Source organism: Entelurus aequoreus, linkage group LG22, assembly GCF_033978785.1.
Source record: "Entelurus aequoreus isolate RoL-2023_Sb linkage group LG22, RoL_Eaeq_v1.1, whole genome shotgun sequence".
Classification (NCBI taxonomy): Eukaryota; Metazoa; Chordata; class Actinopteri; order Syngnathiformes; family Syngnathidae; genus Entelurus; species Entelurus aequoreus.
In genome coordinates, this window is record NC_084752.1 from 7214136 (window position 1) to 7239510 (window position 25375).

General features: G+C 34.6%; 1 long non-coding RNA gene across 2 annotated transcripts in view; it reads left to right on the plus strand.

Annotated features, from left to right (window-relative positions):
* LOC133639695 (uncharacterized) overlaps positions 1-25375 on the plus strand; it is a 142780-nt gene that overhangs the window by 64284 nt on the left and 53121 nt on the right. For both annotated transcript variants that reach the window (XR_009823840.1, XR_009823839.1), the window contains exon 3: positions 15028-15153. This is a non-coding gene — a long non-coding RNA (uncharacterized LOC133639695). The remainder of the gene's footprint in view (positions 1-15027; positions 15154-25375) is intronic.

The following is a 25375-nucleotide window of genomic DNA, read 5'->3' on the forward strand; positions in this document are numbered from 1 at the left end:
TCCTTCCTTCCTCCGCTCTTTCTGTCTTAGCCCTTCCTTCCTTCTTAGACCTATTTCCTTCCTTCCTAACTTCCTTCCTTCTTAGACCTATTTCTTTCCCTTTTTCTTTCCCTTTTTATTCCTCCCTCCCCTCCTTCTGTCTTAGCCCTCTTTCCTTCCTTCCTTCCTTCCTTCCTTTCTTCTTTCCTTCCTTCCTACCTTCCTTCCTTCTAAGCCCTCATTCCTTCTTTCCTTCTTAGCCCTCATTCCTTCTTTCCTTCTTAGACCTCCTCCCTTCCTTCCTTCTTAGCCCTCTTTCCTTCCTTCCTTCCTTCCTTCCTTCCTTCCTTCCTTCCTTCCTTCTTAGCCCTTGTTCTTTGCTTCTTTCCTTCCTTTCTTTTTAGCCCTCTTTCTTTCCTTCCTTCTTAGCCCTTGTTCTTTGCTTCTTTCCTTCCTTTCTTTTTAGACCTCCTTCCTTCTCTCCTTTTAGCCCTCCTTTCTTCCTTGCTCCCTTCCTTCCTTCTTAGACCTCTTTTGTTCGTTCCTTCCTTCCTTCCTCCCCTCTTTTTGTCTTGGCCCTCCTTCCTTCTTTCCTTCTTCGACTTCCTTCCTTCCTCGACCTCTTTCCTTCCTTTCTTCCTTCCTTCCTTTCTCGACCTATTTCCTTCCTTCCTTCCCCCCTCCTTCTGTCTTAACCCTCCTTCCTTCTTTCCTTCTCAGACCTCCTTATTTTCTTCCCTCCTTCCTTCCTTCCTTAGCCCTCCTTCCTTCCTTCCATCCTCCCCCCTTCCTTCTTAGCCCTCTTTCCATCCTTCCTACCTTCCTTCCTTTCCTCCCTTTTTAGCCCTCTTACCTTCCTCCCCTCCTTCTGTCTTAGCCCTCCTTCCTTCCTTCCTTGCTTCCTCCCACTCGGTGACTCCCCTCAGGTGGTCGACGCCCACCAGGTGTGTACAAGTAGATAAAGTGTGGTGTACAGTTGGGGTCCACAGCCTATAAATAGATGGTGGTGTACATGACGTCACTTCACTCGGCCCACAGAGGGTCCACTAGTGTGCCGCTCTCCTGTGGAAATCTGTCATATGTGATTCTGGCTGTTGACCCACTCAGGTCACACTGAGTGTTTGTGTTGGGGGGGGGCAGTGGTGGTCCTCGGTGTATACTCTCAGGGGGAGGACCCTGCTTTTGTACCAGCAGAGGAAAACCTGCAACACACACACACACACACACACACACACACACACTCACACACACAAATTGCGTGAAGGTTTGATGGTAAAAATGTAAATAAGCGCCCCCGTGCCCGCCGATGCCATCATTTCATTGGACAATGCTCGGGGGATCCGAGAGACTAGAAGTCGAAGCAATGAGTGGATGTTGCTGAATTAATGCTGTAATTCTTTAGCAGGACCAGAGTTACCTTGAACCACCCGTGATATTCTTCCCCGCCTTTTTTTTTTTTATGCAAAAGGGTTCCAAGGCCCTGCTTATTTTAATGATGGTCCTAATTTGTTGGCTCACTTTAAATTATTCATCTCTTTTATATTCAAGCCGTTATTACGTGTCATATATCTATGGGCTGAGATTTAATAGCTGCTGGACCGCAGGAGAGCAGCCAAGTACAGGAATGCTATTAAATATTCATAATTAGCTAAATATTTGCCTTGGCACCTGCTTTGAGCTAATTGACTCAGCTGGAACATCTGCAGTGGTCAGCGGCGACACACTCGTTATCACACACACACACACACACTTTCAATTATTTAAGACTGTTGATGTGTGCAACTGAAGACACTTTGTTGTTGTTGTTGTTGTTATTTTTCTGTTGAACTGAAAACAAAAGCAACTACACGTAACAATATTGATGCAATTAATCATAATTCATGATTTACAGCATTATTTTTTTTAGCATTTTTGAAGCTCTGTCATCTCCAAACTACAAAGCAAATTTCGGCCTGCACCTTTTCTTTATTAATAAAAGTACACTGTAAAAAAACGGTCATCTACTGGCAGCTATGGCTGCCAAACGAAAACCATAAAATTAAAGTAGAACATTGTAAACCAAATAATGATCAAAAACATTATATTTACAGAAATTTTCATGAAACGTTTTGCGGAAAAATATTGTAATTTTACAGATTTTTACTAAATTATTTAGATCAACCACCTTTTTAATAAAGTGACGATGCAAACAGTTCTGCAGAAAAATACCTTTATTCTACAGATTGTTAGTATGGACATAGACTTTTATATAACAAACTACATATTTAATGAAAGATAATTACTGTAATTTTACATGAATTTGAAAGTCATTTAAGAAAACAGAAAATGCTATGTATAATTCATTTGGTATTTTTCTGTAAAAGAAATAGAAATATAGATAGCTTGTGATTACTGGCATATTACTTAAAATAACAGGGGGATTGTTTATTTACAGATAATGTCTTCAATTCTACAGTTTTATAAACTATTTTAAGAAAATAGAAAAATTACAGTAGAAATTTAGAGTAAATTAACCATAAAAATAGGATTTTTTTTTTACAGTGTAACAATAATAATAATATTAATGCATTTAAATGTATAACACTTTATATTTCTAAACCCTCAAAGTGCTACATTGTCTTGTATTGTCTTGTGACACATTGAAAAAAGGCAATAAAACAACAAAATTAAATACAATTGGAAAAAAACAGGAAATAAATATTAAATATTTGATTGGGACATCTTGCATTGTTTTTGTTGAGCTGAATTTTTTTTTTTTTTTTTTTAATTTTTCTGAATTTTATCATTTTTTTGGCATTATTTTATTTATACATTTATTCCTTTTAATTTTAGTATTTTTCAACCTCTAAAGGTGCGGTTCAGTAGCCATTTGTGGCCCAGACCTTGTTTTTTATGTCCTGTTGTTTAATGAAAAATACAAGACAATTTAAAAAAAGACATAAAACACAGTTCATGCCCTGTCTTTGTTTTTGTTGAACTGAAAATAAAACCAACTACATGTAACAATATTGATATAATTAGTCATAATTCATGATTTACAGCATTTTTTTTTTTGCATTTTTGAAGCTCTGAAACAGTCATCTCCAAACTATAAAGCAAATTGCAGCCTGCACCTTGTCTTTATTACTAAAAGTAATAATAATAATAATATTAATGCATTTAAATGTATAACACTTTATATTTCTAAACTCTCAAAGTGCTACATTGTCTTTTGTCTTGTGACGCGTTGAAAAAAGGCGATAAAACAACAAAAGTAAATAAAATTTAAAAAACAGGAAATAAATATTAAATATTTGATTGGGACATCTTGCATTGTTTTTGTTGAGCTGAATTTTTATTTTTTTATTTAAATTTTTCAGAATTGTATCATTTTTTGGCATTATTTTATTTATTCATTTATTACTTTTTTTTAAAAGTATTTTTCAACCTCTAAAAGTGCGGTTCAGTAGCCATTTGTGGCCCAGACCTTGTTTTTATGTCCTGTTGTTCAATGAAAAATACAAGAAAATAAAAAAAAAACAACTGCAGAAATATATATATTTTTAAAAGACATAAAACAACACAGTTCATGCCCTGTCTTTGTGAAGGGAATGTGGCGTTGTTTTTGTTGCATTAAAAATAAAACCAACTGCATTTAACAATATTGATACAATTGATAATAATTCATGATTTACAGCATTATTTTTTTTAGCATTTTTGAAGCTCTGAAACAGTCATCTCCAAACTACAAAGCAAATTTCGGCCTGCACCTTGTCTTTATTAATAAAAGTAACAATACTAATAATAATGCATTTAAATGTATAACATACTTTATATTTATAAAATCTCAAAATGCTACATTGTCTTTTATTGTCTTGTGACACATTGAAAAAAGGCGATAAAACAACAAAAGTAAATAAACAGGAAATAAATATTAAATATTTGATTGGGAAATATTGCATTGTTTTTGTTGAGCTGAATAATTTTTTTAAATTTAAATATTTTTTTCTGAATTTTATCATATTTTTTGCCATTATTTTATTCATTCATTTATTAATTTTTTTTTTAGTATTTTTCAACCTATAAAAGTGAGGTCTCCAAACTGCGATTCAGTAGCCATTTGTTTATGTACTGTGGTTCAATGAAAAATACAAGAAAATAAAAAAAAAAACTGCAGAAATATATTTTAAAAAAAGACATAAAACAACACAGTTCATGCCCTGTCTTTGTGAAGGGAATATGGCGTTGTTTTTGTTGAACTGAAAATAAAACCAACTACATCTAACAATATTGATACAATTAATCATAATTCAAGATTTACAGCATTATTTTTTTTGCATTTTTGAAGCTCTGAAACAGTCATCCCCAAACTATAAAGCAAATTGCAGCCTGCACCTTGTCTTTATTAATAAAAGTAATAATACTAATAACATTAATGCATTTAAATTTATAACACTTTATATTTCTAAACTCTCAAAGTGCTACATTGTCTTTTATTGTCTTGTGACGCGTTGAAAAAAGGCGAAAAAACAAAAGTAAATAAAATTTAAAAAACCGGAAATAAATATTAAATATTTGATTGGGACATCTTGCATTGTTTTTGTTGAGCTGAATTTTTTATTTTTTTATTTAGATTTTTCAGAATTGTATCATTTTTTGGCATTATTTTATTTATTCATTTATTACTTTTTTTTTTAGTATTTTTCAACCTCTAAAAGTGCGGTTCAGTAGCCATTTGTGGCCCAGACCTTGTTTTTATGTCCTGTTGTTCAATGAAAAATACAAGAAAATAAAAAAAAACAACTGCAGAAATTTTTTTTTTTTTAAAAGACATAAAACAACACAGTTCATGCCCTGTCTTTGTGAAGGGAATGTGGCGTTGTTTTTGTTGAACTGAAAATAAAAACAACTACATGTAACAATATTGATACAATTAATGATAATTCATGATTTACAGCATTATTTTTTAGCATTTTTGAAGCTCTGAAACAGTCATCTCCAAACTACAAAGCAAATTGCAGCCTGCACCCTGTCTTTATTAATAAAAGTAATAATAATAATAATAATAATAATAATGCATTTAAATTTATAACATACTTTATATTTCTAAGATCTCAAAATGCTACATTGTCTTTTATTGTCTTGTGACACAACAAAAGTAATTAAAATAAAAAAAAAGGAAATAAATATTAAATATTTGATTGGGACATCTTGTGTTGTTTTTGTTGAGCTGAATATATATTTTTTTATTTAAATATTTTTTGCTGAATTAAATCTCATTTTTTGGACATTATTTAATTTATTCATTTTTAAAAAAAAATTTATTAGTATTTTTCAACCTCTAAAAGTGTGGTTTCCAAACTGCGGTTCAGTAGCCATTTGTGGCCCAGACCTCGTTTTTTTTTGTCCTGTGGTTCAATGAAAAATACAAGAAAATAAAAAAAAACAACTGAAGAAATATATTTTTTTTTTAAAGACATAAAACAACACAGTTCATGCCCTGTCTTTGTGAAGGGAATGTGGCGTTGTTTTTGTTGAACTGAAAATAAAAACAACTACATGTAACAATATTGATACAATTAATAATAATTCATGATTTACAGCATTATTTTTTAGCATTTTTGAAGCTTTGTCTTTGACCTTTTTTTTGACTTAAAGAAAGCAAATTAACATATTATATGAGAATGTTATGTTATGATTATTTTTAACCGAATCACAGCAGTGCTCAAATTAAAAAACAGCATTCCCTCTCATGTGATATTGCTTAATTAACATTAATGATGTGCACTTTAACAACTAGGCTTACAACTATACCTAATATATAAAGGGGTGGAAGTGGCTATTACCTGCAGGGCAAACATTAGCTAACCATAAGGCAATAACAATGTAAACAAAAAACACCTGCTTAAAAGATCTAATACAAATGTCCCTGAGGAATGTAAGGTGGGAGTACTGCAATTACCTAACGTTACATTATTATTTTACATAACAATTAGCCCCCTCCACAATATTAACCCGACGTTAAAACAGAACTTAGCAATTGCCGAATCATGTAACATTAGCTTAATGCTAAAAAGCCAGGTTACTATTACATTCTGTAACAGACAAATCATTTCATGTAGGCTAACGTTACCTACTTGCTACCTCTGTGTTTTTCTCGTTTCTCCTCCTCTTCTTTTCTATTTTTTTTCTTCCCTGGGCACCTGACGGTTTTGGCCATTTTGACATCTTGTGTTGATTTTTTTGATGTGGTGACGTCCAAAAAGAGTCATTTATGATACGGGAAGGGAGGGGGCGCACCGTGTGGGGGGAGGGGGAGGGGGGGCGTAATGTTCTGACAAATAATATTTCTAGAGATGTCCGATAATATCGGCCTGCCTATATTATCGGCCGATATATGCGTTAAAATGTAATATCGGAAATTATCGGTATCGTTTTTTTTATTATCGGTATCGGTTTTTTTTTTGTTTTTTTTTAAATTAAATCAGCATAAAACACACAAGATACACTTACAATTAGTGCACCAACCCAAAAAACCTCCCTCCCCCATTTACACTCATTCACACAAAAGGGTTGTTTCTTTCTGTTATTAATATTCTGGTTCCTACATTCTATATCAAAATATATCAATACAGTCTGCAAGGGATACAGTCCGTAAGCACACATGATTGTGCGTGCTGCTGCTCCACTAATAGTACTAACCTTTTAACAGTTCATTTTACTAATTTTCATTCATTACTAGTTTCTATGTAACTGTTTTTATATTGTTGTACTTTCTTTTTTATTCAAGAAAATGTTTTTAATTTATTTATCTTATTTTACTAATTTTTTTAAAAAGTACCTTATCTTCACCATACCTGGTTGTCCAAATTAGGCATAATGTGTTAATTCCACGACTGCATATATCGGTTGATATCGGTATCGGTAATTAAAGAGTTGGACAATATCGGAATATCGGATATCGGCAAAAAGCCATTATCGGACATCCCTAAATATTTCTATTAAATAGGCTTTACTTTGCATTTTAATTAACGTGGGATTATTTTCTGTATTTAGAAATAATAGTACCAACTTTTTTTTTCTTTCTCTCCAACATTTGTGGCACTGGCGTGGCGCCCCCTGATGGACGGCGCCCTTAGCATTTGCATATACGGCCTATGCCACGGGCCGGCCCTGTATGTAATGTTACCCTCTGTGTGTTTACTTCATATTAACTGCTAAATTGCGTCATGCAGCGCCAAAAACAAGAGCATCTATGTGAACCACGACACTTCCTGTAGCTCCTAAATCAAACGGGCAGATATTAGTTGCTGTTTTCATCACGTTGAGGGGTCGACAAACAGGAAACGCCACCCCGGATTGTTGTGCTTTGAGGGCGCATGGAGACAATATTTAGCTGTGGCCAATAAAAGAGCCACATGGCGCTCCCCTGCAAAATTCAATTAGTGTCTCAGTGCCATCTATTCATTGGAGGACGCCAGTGGGAGTGTATTGATTGGTCATGTGTGCAAGCGAGGAAGAGCCAGGCGAGGGAGGCGGGCTGTCTTTGCAGTGCCTAATGGAGTGAAATAAAGCAGGCTTTAATTAGGACCCCCCCCCCACCTCCCGCCCCCTGCAGGCGGACTAAACTGGTCCACCTCTGTGTTTTAACATGCACATAAACACATCTACAACAGGCTGCAGGTTGAGAGGTAAAATAGAAAAGAAAAAAAAGTGGGGAGTTATGGGATGGTGGGGGTCTCCTGGCGGCTCCTGGCGATGAGTTGCAACTGTCAGTTTATTTTATCAGCCGCTTTTCATCATCCGGGCAGAGCCTCGTGGTCGGAGGAGGAGGAGGAGGAGGAGGAGGAGGAGGAAGCCACCTGAGAGTCTGCAGAATGTGTTGCTTTGGCTACAAGTCATTAGCCAAGACCGGCGAGGCGGACCCCCGGCCCTTTGACAGGCTGATTGACACCCCGGCTCGGCTTTGATGGTGGCGCCATCATTACGGCGCCAGTGACACCGGCTTTAAGGCCGGCGGAGGAAAGAAGCGGACGGCTGTTCAGTACAGCAAAAGACTGCCAGTGCTCTCGCTAAAGGAGCACACGGTGGACCTGCCATGTACAATCACACACTCTGCGCCACCGACACGACACAAAAGTCACACTTCAGCAGGCATTTTCACGACGGTATGTTTCGGGGGCGATACCCGTACAAAGTGAACTTGGGGGTGTACTTTAGAGTAGTCCGATATTTGTTTGGCGAGCAACATATGTTGCCATCCAAGCAACGTCTTTTTCTGGACGCCCCTGCTTATTTCAGCAAGACAATGCCGAGCCGCGTGTTACAACAGCGTGGCTTCATAGTAAAAGGGTGCAGGTACTAGACTGGCCTGCCTGTAGTCCAGACCTGTCTCCCATTGAAAATGTGTGGCGCATTATGAAGCCTAAAATAGCACAACTTAAGCAAGAATGGGAAAGAATTCCACCTGAAAAGAGTGTTGTTAAAAGGAAAGGCCATGTAACACAGTGGTAAAAATGCCCCTCTGACAACTTTTTTGCAATGTGTTGCTGCAATTAAATTCAAAGTTAATGATTGTTTGCAAAAAAAAAAAAAAAAGTTTCTCAGTGTGAACATTAAATATCTTGTCTTTGCAGTCTATTCAATTGAATATAAGTTGAAAAGGATTTGCAAATCATTGTATTCTGTTTTTATTTACCATTTACACAACGTGCCAACTTCACTGCTTTTGGGTTTTGTATTTGTCCAGCTTCCATACTCGTTTTTATACACTTTACAAGAAATTAATTTTATGTATTTTGATATAGTAATATACCCTAAAATAAAAAAAATAAAAAAATAAAAACCAACAATGCCATTTTTTTGTGGTCCCCTATATTTAGAAAAGTATCAAAAATACATTTTGGTACCGGAAACGGTACCAAAATATTGGTATCGGGACAACCCTGTTGCCATGTTGTGTAAATTATTACTTCTTCACACACCTTAAGTGTGCTGTTTCTGTTTAAGTGTGCATCTTCAATTTTTTGTAAGGTGGTTCAAAAAGTTTGAGAAACACTGATCTATGTACTATTTAACTTTTTCCTCATTTTTTATGTATTTTAATATAGTAATATACCCTAAGATTAAAATAAAAATATAGGACCAACAATGACATTTTTTGTGGTCCCCTTTATTTAGAAAAATATCAAAAAGTATGGAAAAATAAATTTTGGTACCGAAAACTGTCCCAAAATATGGTATAGGGACAACCCTGTTGCCATGTTGTGTTAATTATTACTTCTTCACACCTTAAGTGTGCTATTTCTGTTTTAGTGTGCATCTTAATTTTTTTTCTAAGGTGGTTCAAAAAGTTTGAGAAACACTGATCTATGTACTATTTCACTTTTTCCTCATATTTTATGTATTTTAATATAGTTGGTGTATAGTTGTTTACTTGTTACAATAATAGATGATACTATTTATTTTATGACTTTTTAATTGCTATTATTTCTAGATTTATTTATTTATTATTTATTTATTTTATTTTATTGTTAATTATTTTTCTAAAAAAATAATTAAATAAAACCAACAATGCCATTTTTTGTGGTCCCCTTTATTTAGAAAAGTATCAAAAAGTACGGAAAAATACATTTTGGTACCGGAAACGGTACCAAAATATTGGTATCGGGACAACCCTGTTGCCATGTTGTGTTAATTATTACTTCTTCACACCTTAAGTGTGCTATTTCTGTTTAAGTGTGCATCTTCAATTTTTTCTAAGGTAGTTCAAAAAGGTGTATTTAACTTTTTCCTGATATTTTATGTATTTTAATATAGTAATATACCCAAAGATTTAAAAAAATAAAACCAATAATGCCATTTTTTGTGGACCCCTTTATTTTAAAAAGTATCGAAAAATACATTTTGGTACCGGAAACGGTACCAAAATATTGGTATCGGGACAACCCTGTTGCCAAGTTGTGTTAATTACTTCTTCACACCTTAAGTGTGCTATTTCTGTTTAAGTGTGCATCTTCAATTTTTTCTAAGGTGGTTCAAAAAGTTTGAGAAACACTGATCTATGTACTATTTAACTTTTTGTCATATTTTATGTATTTTAATATAGTAATATACCCTAAGATTTAAAAAAATAAAAAATAAAACCAATAATGCCATTTTTTGTGGACCCCTTTATTTTAAAAAGTATCGAAAAATACATTTTGGTACCGGAAACGGTACCAAAATATTGGTATCGGGACAACCCTGTTGCCATGTTGTGTTAATTATTACTTCTTCACACCTTAAGTGTGCTATTTCTGTTTAAGTGTGCATCTTCAATTTTTTCTAAGGTGGTTCAAAAAGTTTGAGAAACATTGATCAATGTACTATTTAACTTTTTGTCATATTTTATGTATTTTAATATAGTAATATACCCTAAGATTAAAAAAAATAAAAAAATAAAACCAATAATGCCATTTTTTGTGGTCCCCTTTATTTAAAAAAGTATGGAAAAATACATTTTGGTACCGGAAACGGTACCAAAATATTGGTATCTGGACAACCCTGTTGCCATGTTGTGTTAATTATTACTTCTTCACACCTTAAGTGTGCTATTTCTGTTTAAGTGTGCATCTTCAATTTTTTCTAAGGTGGTTCAAAAAGTTTGAGAAACACTGATCTATGTACTATTTAACTTTTTGTCATATTTTATGTATTTTAATATAGTAATATACCCTAATATTAAAACAATTAAAAATAAAACCAACAATGCCATTTTTTGCGGTCCCCTTTATTTAAAAAAGTATCAAAGTATCGAAAAATAAATTTTGGTACCGGCGAAACGGTACCAAAATATTGGTATCGGGACAATGTTGTGTTAATTATTACTTCTTCACATAATAAGTGTGCTATTTCTGTTTAAGTGTGTATCTTCAATTTTTTCTAAGGTGGTTCAAAAAGTTTGAGAAACACTGAGATATGTACTATTTACTTTTTCCTCATATTTTATGTATTTTATTATAGTTGGTGTATAGTTGTTGTTACATTAATAGATGATACTATTTATTTTATGACTTTTTAATTGCTATTATTTATAGATGTATTTATTTATTATTTTTTTCATTTTATTTTATTCTTAATTCATATTCTAAAAAATAAATTAAATAAAACCAACAATGCCATTTTTTGTGGTCCCCTTTATTTAGAAAAGTATCAAAAAGTATGGAAATACATTTTGGTACCGGTACCGAGATATTGGTATCGAGACAACCCTATACCGTGAATAACAGTGCATATTTGCTATCCACTAAAAATAATTATAGACATTATGAAATAGATGACGACAGAAGAGAGTAGCAAGATATATATATATTTTTTTTTCCCAAATATTTTATTGAATTTTGCAGACAGTACAGCATAGTAAGTTGAGGTATCTGCACATTTTACAATATGTAACATAATAAACCCAACCCTTACAATAAATACCCACCCACTCAATTCCCAAGGTAATTGTCCCCTAGTGCCCATAACAGATATAGACACACATGAATATATGCAAACATAGATTCAATCTAACGAAATATATTAAAGATAAATACATGAATGGATAAGGTAATATAAATAAATAAATAATACATAAGATATACAATAAAATATAACGTAAAAGTAAATAAACACAAGGAATGGGGGTCAGGGGGAGATGTCGCTTGGGGGTGATGTCAAGCTTGTCCCTAATACGGTCTAAGAGGGGGCCCCCAAGTTTTATGGAAAGATGACAGGGATCCTTTCTGCGAGAACCGAAGCTTGAGTCGCAAGATATTTGTGTCTAGTCTAGATGGAAGGATGGGCAGTGCCTGAGAGCTGCGGCCTGCCACCATGCCCCCCCCCACCCCCTCTGTTGCTAGATATCTCAAGATGTACGTTGTAATATGTATATGTGCTTTGCTATGGAGGTTTTTTCCCACTCCAGACTGGGCCCCCTTAGGAGCTCCAGTCTAGATTGTATTTTTTTACTCCTCCTTCCCCAGCGTTTTACCTTTTCCCCACCTTTTACGGGGCGCCTTGTGGCGACTGTGGAGGATGCGTATATATTTAAGAGTTATTTCTCTATTCATAGCCATGTTTGAGCAGCTAGTACTTTTCCTTTTGAAAATTCTACCAGTTTCTCTTTGTCTTCAGATATCTGTTTTGTGTCTTAAACCATCAGGAATGTGAATACCTCCCCCACTTGTTCCTTATCAGTGTTGCGAGGGGGACAGGTGGGGGCTTTCTTCATGTGCAAGAAGTTGGCTCTTCCGTTTGAGTGTCAGATCAACTAGAGTAGCCGATATGAATGTATTGGTTAAGTTGACCTCCTAAAGCTTTAGTAAAACTTGAAAATATTCCAATTCTGTCATGATGGTCCTTCTTACTCAGCATATATGTCATGGAAAGAACTTGGGATTGACCAGTAACTTAGATTCCCTGGGGGGAAGAGGTGGTCGACACAACATGACCCATCAGCGTTCCTGTTCTGTAACCCTGTACACTTGTTTGTTTGTCTAATCTTGAACGGGTTTGTGCTGAAAACAAAGTTCCGTTGTACTTGTTGCAATGACAATAAAGACCTATCCTATCCTGGTGATCTGCGGCTGCATGAGTGCCGACGTGCGCGACATTACGAAGGAGAGCCTTCGGGAAACAAGGCCGAGGTGAATTCACTTGTGTCATCGCAAATCTTTATGAACCCTTGTGTAATGTTCATATTGTTGTTACTCAGCCAGCGTTTGTGGGTCTGATGGACCCGTTGCATTTTGTGGCTTTTAATGCCTCACAATCCAACACTTTTATGTTAAAATACTGAACAGATGTTTATTGGGATAAGGTAAACATCTTGTTCTTTATTTTAACATAAAAGTGTTGGATTGTGAGGCATTAAAAGCCACAAACGGGTCCATCAGACCCACAAACGCTGGCTGAGTAACAACAATATGAACATTACACAAGGGTTCATAAAGAACCATCATTGGGGAAAATGTTGCATATTTTGTGTTTGCCATAAAAAACTGAGCTGTTTTTTTTTTTTTTTTAAAAGGACATAAAACAAACAAAAAAACACGAACAACAATACAACTTATAATTGACGGATAGATCTGAAGCTGATCTCGAGATTAACAGTATAAAAAATGTATAGTATATTTTTTAACACTTTGATGTTAAATGATTTTAGTGGGATTTTTTTTTTGTGTGTCATTGCTCAAAAAATAATAATGAATTAAAATCAATGTTGTTATGAGTTATTGACCTTTTTAAGGCTCCAATTATTTTATAATCTCAAATATTCCACTTTAAAATTTCATTGGGGGAAAATATTGCATATTTGGTGTTTTTTCCATACAAAAACAGGGTTTTCTTTGACAAAAAGGGCACACAACCTAAATGTTTAAAAACGTTATATTGACAGATAGACCTAATGTTGATCTAGAGATTTAAACTTTGAATAATAATAATAATAATAATAATAATAAAAATAATAATACTAAATAATGACAATTTTTTTTTTTTTTTTTTTACCAAAACCATTTGGGTTCACCGGGATCAAGCCTGAGTGGAGGCCTAAATGTATATGTTTTATACATTTGTTGTATTGGTTTTTAAAATAAAAAATATAAAAATGGCCCCCCGCTTGCTTTGATTTTTTCAGTGTGCGGCCCTCAGTGGAAAAAGTTTGGACACCCCCGGTCAACACCGTCTGCTCTCATTTTCTCGCACATTTGACCCTCTGATGTTCTGTGTACCTACACCCTGTCCTCCTCCTGTCTAGGCCTGCTGTGTGTGTGTGTGGGTGTGTATGGGTGGGTGGGTGCGTGGTACACAGAACATCAATTTCCACACTGCAAAAACTGAAATCCAAGTAAGATGAAATATCTCAAATAAGGGTGATATTTGCTTATTTTCTGTCTGATAAGATAATTCTTCTCACTAAGCAGATTTTATGTTAGAGTGTTTTACTTGTTTTAGTGTTTTGGTCCTAAATGATCTCAGTAAGATATTACAGCTTTGTTGCTGAGATTTGATGAGCTATATTGAGTAAAACATGCTTGAAACTAGAATATCAACTGTTGCAAAGCTGTGTCATCAACACTCACAAGTATAAAACTACTTTTTTAAAGTAATCATTTCTTATTTCAAGCATGAAAAAAGTAAATCATGATGCGGAGTGCATATCATTATGTCGAGATAATGGCATATTGAGCAAAAAAGTTGTGTGCACTTGCTATTAGTGAGAATATACTTATTTTAAGGTATTTTTGGGTTCATTGAGGTTAGCTAATTTTACTTGTCTTGGAAAGTCTTGACAAGCCAAATTTTCTTGTTCTATTGGCAGATAATTTTGCTTAGTTCAAATAAAATACCCCTCATTTTTGTAATTTTTTTTCTTGTTTTTGAACACTGACTTTTTTCAGTGCACACTTCTATTAGCCCCGGGTCCAGTGGACCCGGACATCTTGTATGTAATAGAAATGTGTTGGGGGGGGGGTGTATGGTGTGTGCGGTCATTAAATATGTATTCTGATATATGTTCTTCACAGAAAATGAGCCAAAGTCAGCGAGTCTCAGTTTGAAAAATGAATTAATGCTATCATTTTTCTTTTAATAAAAAATGAAAACGGGTCCCACAGACCCGAACACCACTGCAAGCTGCACACTGACTACTCTCAAGCATATCCATGTCTGTAGTGTTGTCCCTTGGGGAGATGTAACAGTGTACTCGTGTCCTCCCTAATAGTGATGCACACAATACAGGTGTCAGACACAGAGGAAGGCGTGTATTTTCGTCCTTAAAGCCCCGGCTGCATTCAAGTGTTTTTTTTATTTTATTTTATTTTTTTTACCGGAGCCGCGCCGAGCGAGCAAACATGGGTTTGTGCACCGAGCAAACTCCTTCAGAAGGCGCGCGTTGCTGCAGGCGGCGTCGCCGGCCCCTGTGATATTAGCGTTTACCCGCTGTTTTGAATTTTATTTGAGTTGGGATGAAAAGATCAGGTAAAGATGGCAGATATGTCTTAACCCTCTCTCTCTCTCTCTCTTTCCTCATTCCCATTCCAGAGATGCCTTAATGGTGCGAGGGCTGACATGTTTGCCTTCTGGGAATCCGGCTGCTTTGGGGAAGAAGAAGAAGAAAAAGACGAAGAGGCACCGGTTCCTCCCAAGGGTGCCTCACACAGAGTTAAGGTAGGCGTCGTCTTGAAGGAAAGAAGTGACACTGCTTTCAACAATAAAAAGGTCACGACAGAGAAGGGGCTTGTCATGTAAAATAGGACCTACTCTCAACTAATGACATCATAAACGATGCCTTTAAGGAAAAAAAAAACAACAAAAAAACACGACACTACAAGTAGGAGGGGGGATTTTTCCAAAATTTTGGAGTGGTCCTCAAACTTTTTTCGCCAAGTACCACCTCAGAAAAAATGTGGCTCAAGTATCACTCTAATCACCAACACTGAAAAAAAAAACAGTGGCATAGTAGGCCCAAGTATTCATTAAAAACAATGCTAACTCAACCAAAACATTGGATTGAGTTATTTAACCCAAAAGGTTGAGTTATGCTAACTCAACGTTGGGTTATTCCCAACCAAAGTATTGGATTGAGTTATTTAACTCAAAAGGTTGAGTTATTACCAACCAAAATATTGGATTGAGTTATTTAACCCAAAAGGTTGAGTTATGCTAACTCAATGTTGGGTTATTCCCAACCAAAATATTGGATTGAGTTATTTAACCCAAAAGGTTGAGTTATGCTAACTCAATGTTGGGTTATTCCCAACCAAAATATTGGATTGAGTTATTTAACCCAAAAGGTTGAGTTATTCCCAACCAAAATATTGGATTGAGTTATTTAACCCAAAAGGTTGAGTTATTCCCAACCAAAATATTGGATTGAGTTATTTAACCCAAAAGGTTGAGTTATTACCAACCAAAATATTGGATTGAGTTATTTAACCCAAAAGGTTGAGTTATGCTAACTCAATGTTGGGTTATTCCCAACCAAAATATTGGATTGAGTTATTTAACCCAAAAGGTTGAGTTATGCTAACTCAATGTTGGGTTATTCCCAACCAAAATATTGGATTGAGTTATTTAACCCAAAAGGTTGAGTTATTCCCAACCAAAATATTGGATTGAGTTATTTAACCCAAAAGGTTGAGTTATTCCCAACCAAAATATTGGATTGAGTTATTTAACCCAAAAGGTTGAGTTATGCTAACTCAATGTTGGTTTATCCCTGACCCAACCATTGGGTTTAATTTATTCAACACAAAAGTTGAGTTATACTCACTACCATATTGGATTGCGTTATTTAACCCAAAATGTTGAGTTATGCTAACTCAATGTTGGGTTATTCCCAACCAAAATATTGGATTGCGTTATTTTACCCAAAAGGTTGAGTTAGGCTAACTCAATGTTGGGTTATTCCCAAACCAAAATATTGGATTGATTTATTTAACCCAAAAGATTGAGTTATGCTAACTCAATGTTGGGTTATTCCCAACCAAAATATTGGATTGAGTTATTTAACCCAAAAGGTTGAGTTATGCTAACTCAATGTTGGGTTATTCTCAAACCAAAATATTGGATTGATTTATTTAACCCAAAAGATTGAGTTATGCTAACTCAATGTTGGGTTATTCCCAACCAAAATATTGGATTGATTTATTTAACCCAAAAAATTGAGTTATGCTAACTCAATGTTGGGTTATTCCCAACCAAAATATTGGATTGAGTTATTTAACCCAAAAGGTTGAGTTATGCTAACTCAATGTTGGGTTATTCCCAACCAAAATATTGGATTGAGTTATTTAACCCAAAAGGTTGAGTTATGCTAACTCATTGTTGGGTTATTCCCAACCAAAATATTGGATTGAGTTATTTAACCCAAAAGGTTGAGTTATGCTAACTCAATGTTGGGTTATTCCCAACCAAAATATTGGATTGAGTTATTTAACCCAAAAGGTTGAGTTATTCCCAACCAAAATATTGGACTGGGGTATTTAACCCAAAGGGTTGAGTTATTCCCAACCAAAATATTGGATTGAGTTATTTAACTCAAAAGGTTGAGTTATGCTAACTCAATGTTGGGTTATTCCCAACCAACTATTGGGTTTAATTTATTCAACACAAAAGTTGAGTTGTACTCATTACCATGTTGGGTTATTTCCAACCAAAATATTGGATTGAGTTATTTAACCCAAAAGGTTGAGTTTTGCTAACTCAATGTTGGTTTATTCCCAACCAAAACATTGGATTGCGTTATTTAACCCAAAAAGTTGAGTTATGCTAACTCAATGTTGGGTTATCCCCAACCAAAATATTGGATTGAGTTATTTAACCCAAAAGGTTGAGTTATGCTAACTCAATGTTGGGTTATTCCCAACCAAAATATTGGACTGAGGTATTTAACCCAAAGGGTTGAGTTATTCCCAACCAAAATATTGGATTGAGTTATTTAACTCAAAAGGTTGAGTTATGCTAACTCAATGTTGGGTTATTCCCAACCAACTATTGGGTTTAATTTATTCAACACAAAAGTTGAGTTGTACTCATTACCATGTTGGGTTATTTCCAACCAAAATATTGAATTGCGTTATTTAACCCAAAAGGTTGAGTTATGCTAACTCAATGTTGGGTTATTCCCAACCAAAACATTGGATTGCGTTATTTAACCCAAAAAGTTGAGTTATGCTAACTCAATGTTGGGTTATCCCCAACCAAAATATTGGATTAAGTTATTTAACCCAAAAGGTTGAGTTATGCTAACTCAATGTTGGGTTATTCCCAACCAAAACATTGGATTGCGTTATTTAACCCAAAAAGTTGAGTTATGCTAACTCAATGTTGGGTTATCCCCAACCAAAATATTGGATTGAGTTATTTAACCCAAAAGGTTGAGTTATGCTAACTCAATGTTGGGTTATCCCTGACCCAACTATTGGGTTTAATTTATTCAACACAAAAGTTGAGTTCTACTCACTACCATGTTGGGTTCTTCCTGTTTACAGTTATCCATACCTTAATTGATTGGTCAGTTTGATTGGTTCGATGTTAGAAAACTCCACTTTTTCTTTAATCAAGCTGTCCGTCAAATACGCTCCTGTCTTTGTACACCATCAGGATTCACGCTGCGTGCCGACACACCTGAAGGCAGGTGGCTCCACTCTGATAAATCACCATTAATTAGCTAATAAAAGCCAGCAGGCAAAGACATGGTACCCTCCCACACACACTTGTGTGAATAATGTATAGTGGGATGGAGTCAAGGAGGGAGGGGCGGGGGGAACACTCCAATGGAGTGTTAGTTGTTATTCTCCCATTCTCCTCGCCACCCTCAGGAGTACAAGTGGCAATGACCCCACGTCAGAGCGGGCGGGTGGATTGTTCATCAACCATGCAAAGGTGCACGGCCCACCGGCACAGATACTCCAATTATACAAACATGAGGCCTTTGTTCCATATTTGGAGCAAGAAATGTGCCATAATTGAAGCACATGTGCTTTAATGTCAAATGCTTCTTGTACTTGACATTTTTGACCAGGATATATTATGATAAAATAGTTTGGTTTTAACAAGATGTACATTTTATTTATTATTTTGTTTTAATTCATGTAATTTATATATATATATATATATATATATATATATATATATATATATATATATATATATATATATATATATATATATATATATATATATATATATATATATATATATATATATATATATGTATGTATGTATGTATGTATGTATGTATATATATATGTGTATGTATATGTATATATATATATATATATGTATGTATGTATGTATGTATGTATGTATGTATGTATGTATGTATGTATGTATGTATGTATGTATGTATGTATGTATGTATGTATGTATGTATATATATATATGTATATATATAACTTTAATCTTAATCTAATCTTTATATATATATATATATATATATATATATATATATATATATATATATATATATATATATATATATATATATATATATATATATATATATATATATATATATATATATATATATATATATATATGAGTACAGGCCAAAAGTTTCGACACACCTCATTTCAATGCATTTACAATAACAATACTGAAATAAACTGCAACAAAAAACAACGCAATAACAGTGCAATACATTTTCATAACATGGTCACTACTGCCTACTTTCTCTTGTTATATTCTTGTTTTTACTGTTATATTTTTATTCTTATTTTTATATTTTATATTTTGTTTCCATTTATACCCCCATTATTTACTTTTTTTGTTTGCTTGTAAGTACTCTGTGATTGTGCGCTGCCGAACATGCTCCTCTGCTCGTAAAACCAGCAATGTCACGATGTGATGGCGCGCTGTGGTACTTTTCAAACAACAGTTATAACTGTTATTATTATATTTTCTATTTTATTTCCATTTATACCCCCATTATTTATTTTTTACTTTTTGAATTCGATCTCAATTCTGCTGGAATTTTAATTTACCTGAGGGAACTCTCCTGAAGGAATCACTAAAGTTCTATCTATCTATCTATCTATCTATCTATCTATCTATCTATCTATCTATCTATCTATCTATCTATCTATCTATCTATCTATCTATCTATCTATCTATCTATCTATCTATCTATCTATCTATCTATCTATCTATCTATCTATATTTTCATGACTATTTAAATTGTAGATTGTCACTGAAGGCATCAAAACTATGACACCCGTGAAGTGAATACCATTTCAGGTGACTACCTCTTGAAGCTCATGGAGAGAATGCCAAGAGTGTGCAAAGCAGTAATCAGAGCAAAGGGTGGCTATTTTGAAGAAACCGGAATACAAAACATGTTTTCAGTTATTTCACCTTTTTTTTTGTTCAGTACATAACTCCACATGTGTTCATTCATAGTTTTGATGTGACAATCTACAATGTAAATAGTCATGAAAATTAATGAAAACACATTGAATGAAAAGGGGTGTCTAAACTTTGGCCTGTACTATATATATACTATATATATCTAATTTATTTTTTAAATTTTTTTATTCATATTTATTTATATTTTTGTTTATGAATGTTTAGTTTTAATGCCAGATTTATTTCTAAATTTGTGTATGTTTACCTACAAAGACATGGCCCAAAGCTAACGCTAACAAAAGCTAATTCCCCTCTAAACAAATTAGTAAACCGTTTACCATAAACATTGCAAAAAGTCTCTGGCTAAATGTAAACTTAATACAAACAAACACATTTGACTGGTTAGCTTGTGGAATCGAAGCATTAGGCTATTAGTAAATATCAGCTAATGAGCTTAGCTAACTTTGTTTTTATTAAAGCGTTGTAGTGGAACTCTTATAAACTGATACGTATAAAAAAATAAACAACTAGTTAACAAATTAACTAATGAAATAATAATAGCTAACTGACTAGACAACTGGTGAACTCACAACTAACCTGCTAGATAATCAAGCTACAGCTGAGTGGGTCCACACAATGAGTGTAAGTATGCTATCTTTGTACTGGTATAAATTTGTGGTAATGCTAATGCAAAGTCGCTATAATTGTTTTACATTTTGGTTCCTAATGGCATTGAAATTGGTTGGATATTAGCAAGTGTTAGTTTTATTGATTAGCTTGTTAGCTAACATCTAAACATCCAGCATTTAGCTCATTAACTAGCTCCATAACTCCATACAATAGCTCACCGGTGTCACCGCTAACAAAAGATAGCGCTCCTGAATGTAAACAAACGCCATGGGTGGATCTACACCTGACATCCACTGTAATGATACCAAGTACAATATCGTATCTAGTCGATACTACTATGATTACATCGATATTTTTTATCGTCACAAAGACTTTTTTCCTTTTTTTTAAATTCATATTATGTTTATAAACTCAGGAAATACGTCCCTGGACACATGAGAATTTAAATTATGACCGTTGTATGATCCTGTAACTACTTGGTATCGGATCGATACCTAAATGTGTGGTATCATCCAAAACTAATGTAAAGTATCAAAGAAGAGAAGAATAAGTGATTATTACATTTTAACAGAAGTGTAGATAGAACATGTTGAAACAGGAAAAAAAGCAGATATTAACAGTAAATGAACAAGTAGATTAATAATCATTTTTTACAGCTTGTCCCTCATAATGTAGACAAAATAGTAGGTAGATAAATGACACAATATGTTACTGCATACGTCAGCAGACTAATTAGGAGCCTTTGTTTGTTTACTTACTACTAAAAGACAAGTTGTATGTTCACTATTTTATTTAAGGACAACATTACAATAATAAACATATGTTTAATGTACCCTAAGATTTTTTGTTAAAATAAAGCCAATAATGACATTTTTATGTGGTCTTCTTTATTTAGAATAGTATCGAAATACATTTTGGTGCCGCTACCAAAATATTGGTATGGGGACAACCCTACAAGAAGCACACATACTGTACTCTATTTGAATATGTATGAAGAAGAGCAGCTCATGTGAATGAGTAACTGTTAAGAAAGCCATCCAACACAAAGGTCATTAACATTTCTTTATGTCCGCATTCAATCTTTTTTTTTCTTTCATGGCGATGTTCAGGCTCTCTCAGTCACATTGTCGTGTTTATCCCCAGCAATAATAGTCCGGTGCAGAGGAGTCGGCTAAAATACAACTAGGGTAATCGACCTTTAGCTAAGGCACCCTTTTGCCCTGCCATCACCTGTGTCGTCACTCCACAGAGCGGGGATCGGCAACCCGCGGCTCTCGAGCCGCATGCGGCTCTTTAGCGCCGCCCTAGTGGCTCTCTGGAGATTTTTCAAAAATGTATGAAGAATGGAAAAAGTCTATTTTTTTGTTTAGTATGGTTTCTGTAGGAGGACAAACATGACACAAACCTCCCTAATTGTTATAAATCACACTGTTTATATTAAATATGCTTCACTGATTCGAGTATTTGGCGAGCGCCGTTTTGTCCTACTAATTTTGGCTGTCCTTGAACTCACCGTATAGTTTGTTTACGTGTATAACTTTCTCCGACTTTCTAGGACGTGTTTTATGCCACTTTTTTTCTGTCTCATTTTGTCCACCACACTTTTAACGTTGTGCATGAGTGCACAAAGGTGAGTTTTGTTGATGTTATTGACTTGTGTGGAGTGCTAATCAGACATATTTGGTCACTGCATGACTGCAAGCTAAGCGAGGCTAACATGCTATTTAGGCTAGCGATATGTACATATTGCATCATTATGCCTCATTTGTAGCTATATTTGAGCTCATTTAGTTTCCTTTAAGTCCTCTTAATTAAATTTATATCTCATGACACATGTAATATGGCTTTTAATTGTTTGCGGCTCCAGACAGATTTGTTTTTGTATTTTTAGTCCAATATGGCTCTTTCAACATTTTGGGTTGCCGACCCCTGCCATAGAGCAATAGAGTTAGCTTGATCATGTCATTTTCATGATCAAGCTAATTTCTTTTAGGCTTTTTGGTAATTATTTTTAAAAAAATTAACATATTATTATTATTATCATCATTCCTATTAATCCATCCATTTTATACCGCTTGTCCCTTTGGGGTGGCGGGGGTGCTGGAGCCTATCAATATTTAAAAAATATATATTTTGAATATTTATGTTTCTATATTACTTTTTCCCACAAGTGCATTTTCGTGACGATAATGATAGAATACACTAGAATAATAATATTGGTAATATTATGTATTAATAGTATATATTGTATGATTTATAATTAAACATATGTATATAATAGTTGTTTTATTCTAAGGATTATTATAAATTAATTCTCATATTTCTAATACATAAAGAAAAGGGTGTTAAATATAATAGTAGTATATATTGTATGATACATAATTAAACATATGTATATAATAGTTGTTTTATTCCAAGGATTATTATAGGTTAATTCTCATATTTCTAATATATAAAGAAAAGGGTGTTAAATATTGTGTCATCACCTTCTTTAATATTGGAGTGAAACAAAAAAGAAGAAAATATCCAAACTGAGCACGTGTCATAAAATTTTTTTTTTTTTTAAATGTGCTTCTTCTCTTTCTTCACATGATTTTCCTTTATACTAGAATAAAATAATAAATTATTAATGGGCTCTTTTAGGGATAATTTTATGTACTGTATTTTTTGGACCATAGGGCGCAGTGCCGATGAGCGGGTCTATTCAGGTCTATTTTCATACAAAAGGATTATAAGGCACATTAAAGGGGTCATATTATAATTTTTTCTAAATGTAAAAGACTTCCTTGTGGTCTACATAACATGTGATGGTGGTTCTTTGGTCAAAATGTTGCATAGATGATGTTTTACGCATCATCTTCAAGTCGCTTTCTGACAGTCTCTTCAGGATGCGCCGTTTTGTGGGCGGGTCTTATTTACGTGGCTCACTTTCGACCGCGTCTTCTCCCCGTCATCTTTGTTGTAGCGGTGTAGCGTGCAAGGACGGGAGTGGAAGAAGTGTCAAAAGATGGAGCTAACTGTTTTAATGACATTCAGACTTTACTTCAATCAATAACGGAGCAGCATCTCCTCATCCTGTGAAAAAAAAAACGTATGACCAGAACTCTCTAATAACTAAAGTTCCTTGGGTGAATAATGTAAACTCACTAGACCGGTATGTTTTAGTGTTTTCATGGCGAGTCTACTGACAGATATAAGTAAGAACTTTACACTACTTTATATTAGTAATGGCAACAGCAGAGGATGAATGTCCCATAACAAGAAGATAGAGAAATAGAAGAAACTTATCGACTGCGGCGTCGGCACAGACTACAATGGCGGATGCACGCACATTTTCAGGATTAATGCAGATCCAAAATACAGATCAGCAGGTACCAGAAGGTAAGAAAAGTTGCTTTTGCATAATATTGCGAAACAAAACACCAGATATTGTCTGCTAATAGGTGCCATTTTGCAGTCCTTATACACACACCATAAAAATACTCGCATGTTTAATGCGCCGACAATCCATCAAGCGGTGTGGCTTCATAGCTTACAAAAAACTTACTAAAAACATTTTGACAGATTTTTTGAGTGCCGTGTGTAATGTTCTATATTCTCAATGGAACATTTAAAGTTTTGGTGTTGTTTACCTGAGTCATATTGCAGTTGTTGCGTCGACCAGCGTTCCTCCAATGGGGAATTCAAATTGCTAGTCTTTCCCAGATTCTTTTTATGGCAATAAGCTGATATTTATATTCAATCTCCAGGCAGTAGTTGGTATTTTGTAGTTTATTCTCAAAGCTTAGAGGACAACCCTGAGACCAACCCAGTACACAAGCGTTCCCTAGCCCGGTCCAGATCGGTCTGCCACACATCACGAAAACATTCTGTTCTTCAATCTCTCCCCCCGCCCTCACGGCCGCACAGATGCCCATTGTGTCCGTTATCTCAAGTCGGCCCGAGAAGGGAAGCAGGGAGGACTCCTCTTCTCTGCCTCCTACTTCAAGGCCGTCCACAGTGCAAGCACTTTGTCATGAGACGATCAAAACAATGAAAAGAGTACAAGATGGAACATTAGCTATTTAAAATATGACTATAGAAATATAGAAAGAAGTAACTCTTAATTATGGATAAATGTGGATATATGCATCCGTCACAGTCTACACGTATCTCTTATGTATGACTGCCATCTACTGGTCACACTTATCATTGCACCATGTACAAAATACAATTGATTCGAGGTCAGTAAGCACAACCAGAACTATGCCGTACATTAGGCGCATGGGGTTATAAGGCGCACTGTCGAGTTTTGAGAAAATTAAAGGATTTTAAGTGCGCCTTGTAGTCCGAAAAATACGGTAATGTTCTTTATTTAGTGCAAAGATTCAATTACAAAAAACACCTCACATCCACATTTTTGTTTTTTTTTAGATATTCATTGAAGTGTCTATTCCGATTTATTTTTCCTTTAAATTCCATTTTCAAAATTTCCATCCATTTGACATAAGCGCAGAATGTAGCTGGCATCAATTGTGCTTGTTTCACATCTTTTCCACTAGCAATAGTCCGATGAAGGAATGATTAACCCGCGATTGTTTCTGTGCATCCAAATATGAAATAATATCATTGTCACATGACCTAATCTCCCTTGTATGCTCACTTTGATAGCCTTATTACACCATTATTTATTTCATTAGGAAAAGTTGGCTAATTTATTAATGTCCCGTGTTGTTAAATATGATGGCACGCTGGTAGTTGATGCATTTTTAATCATGCAAATATTTTAATTAGACCAACCCCCCACTTCCTCGACTCCCCTCTCTCTGTGAGCATGTAATCTCAAGTGTATGATATTTAACGTTTTACACACGCACGCACACACACACACACACAGACTTTTTATGTTCTGCCTCATCACAGAATTCTCTCG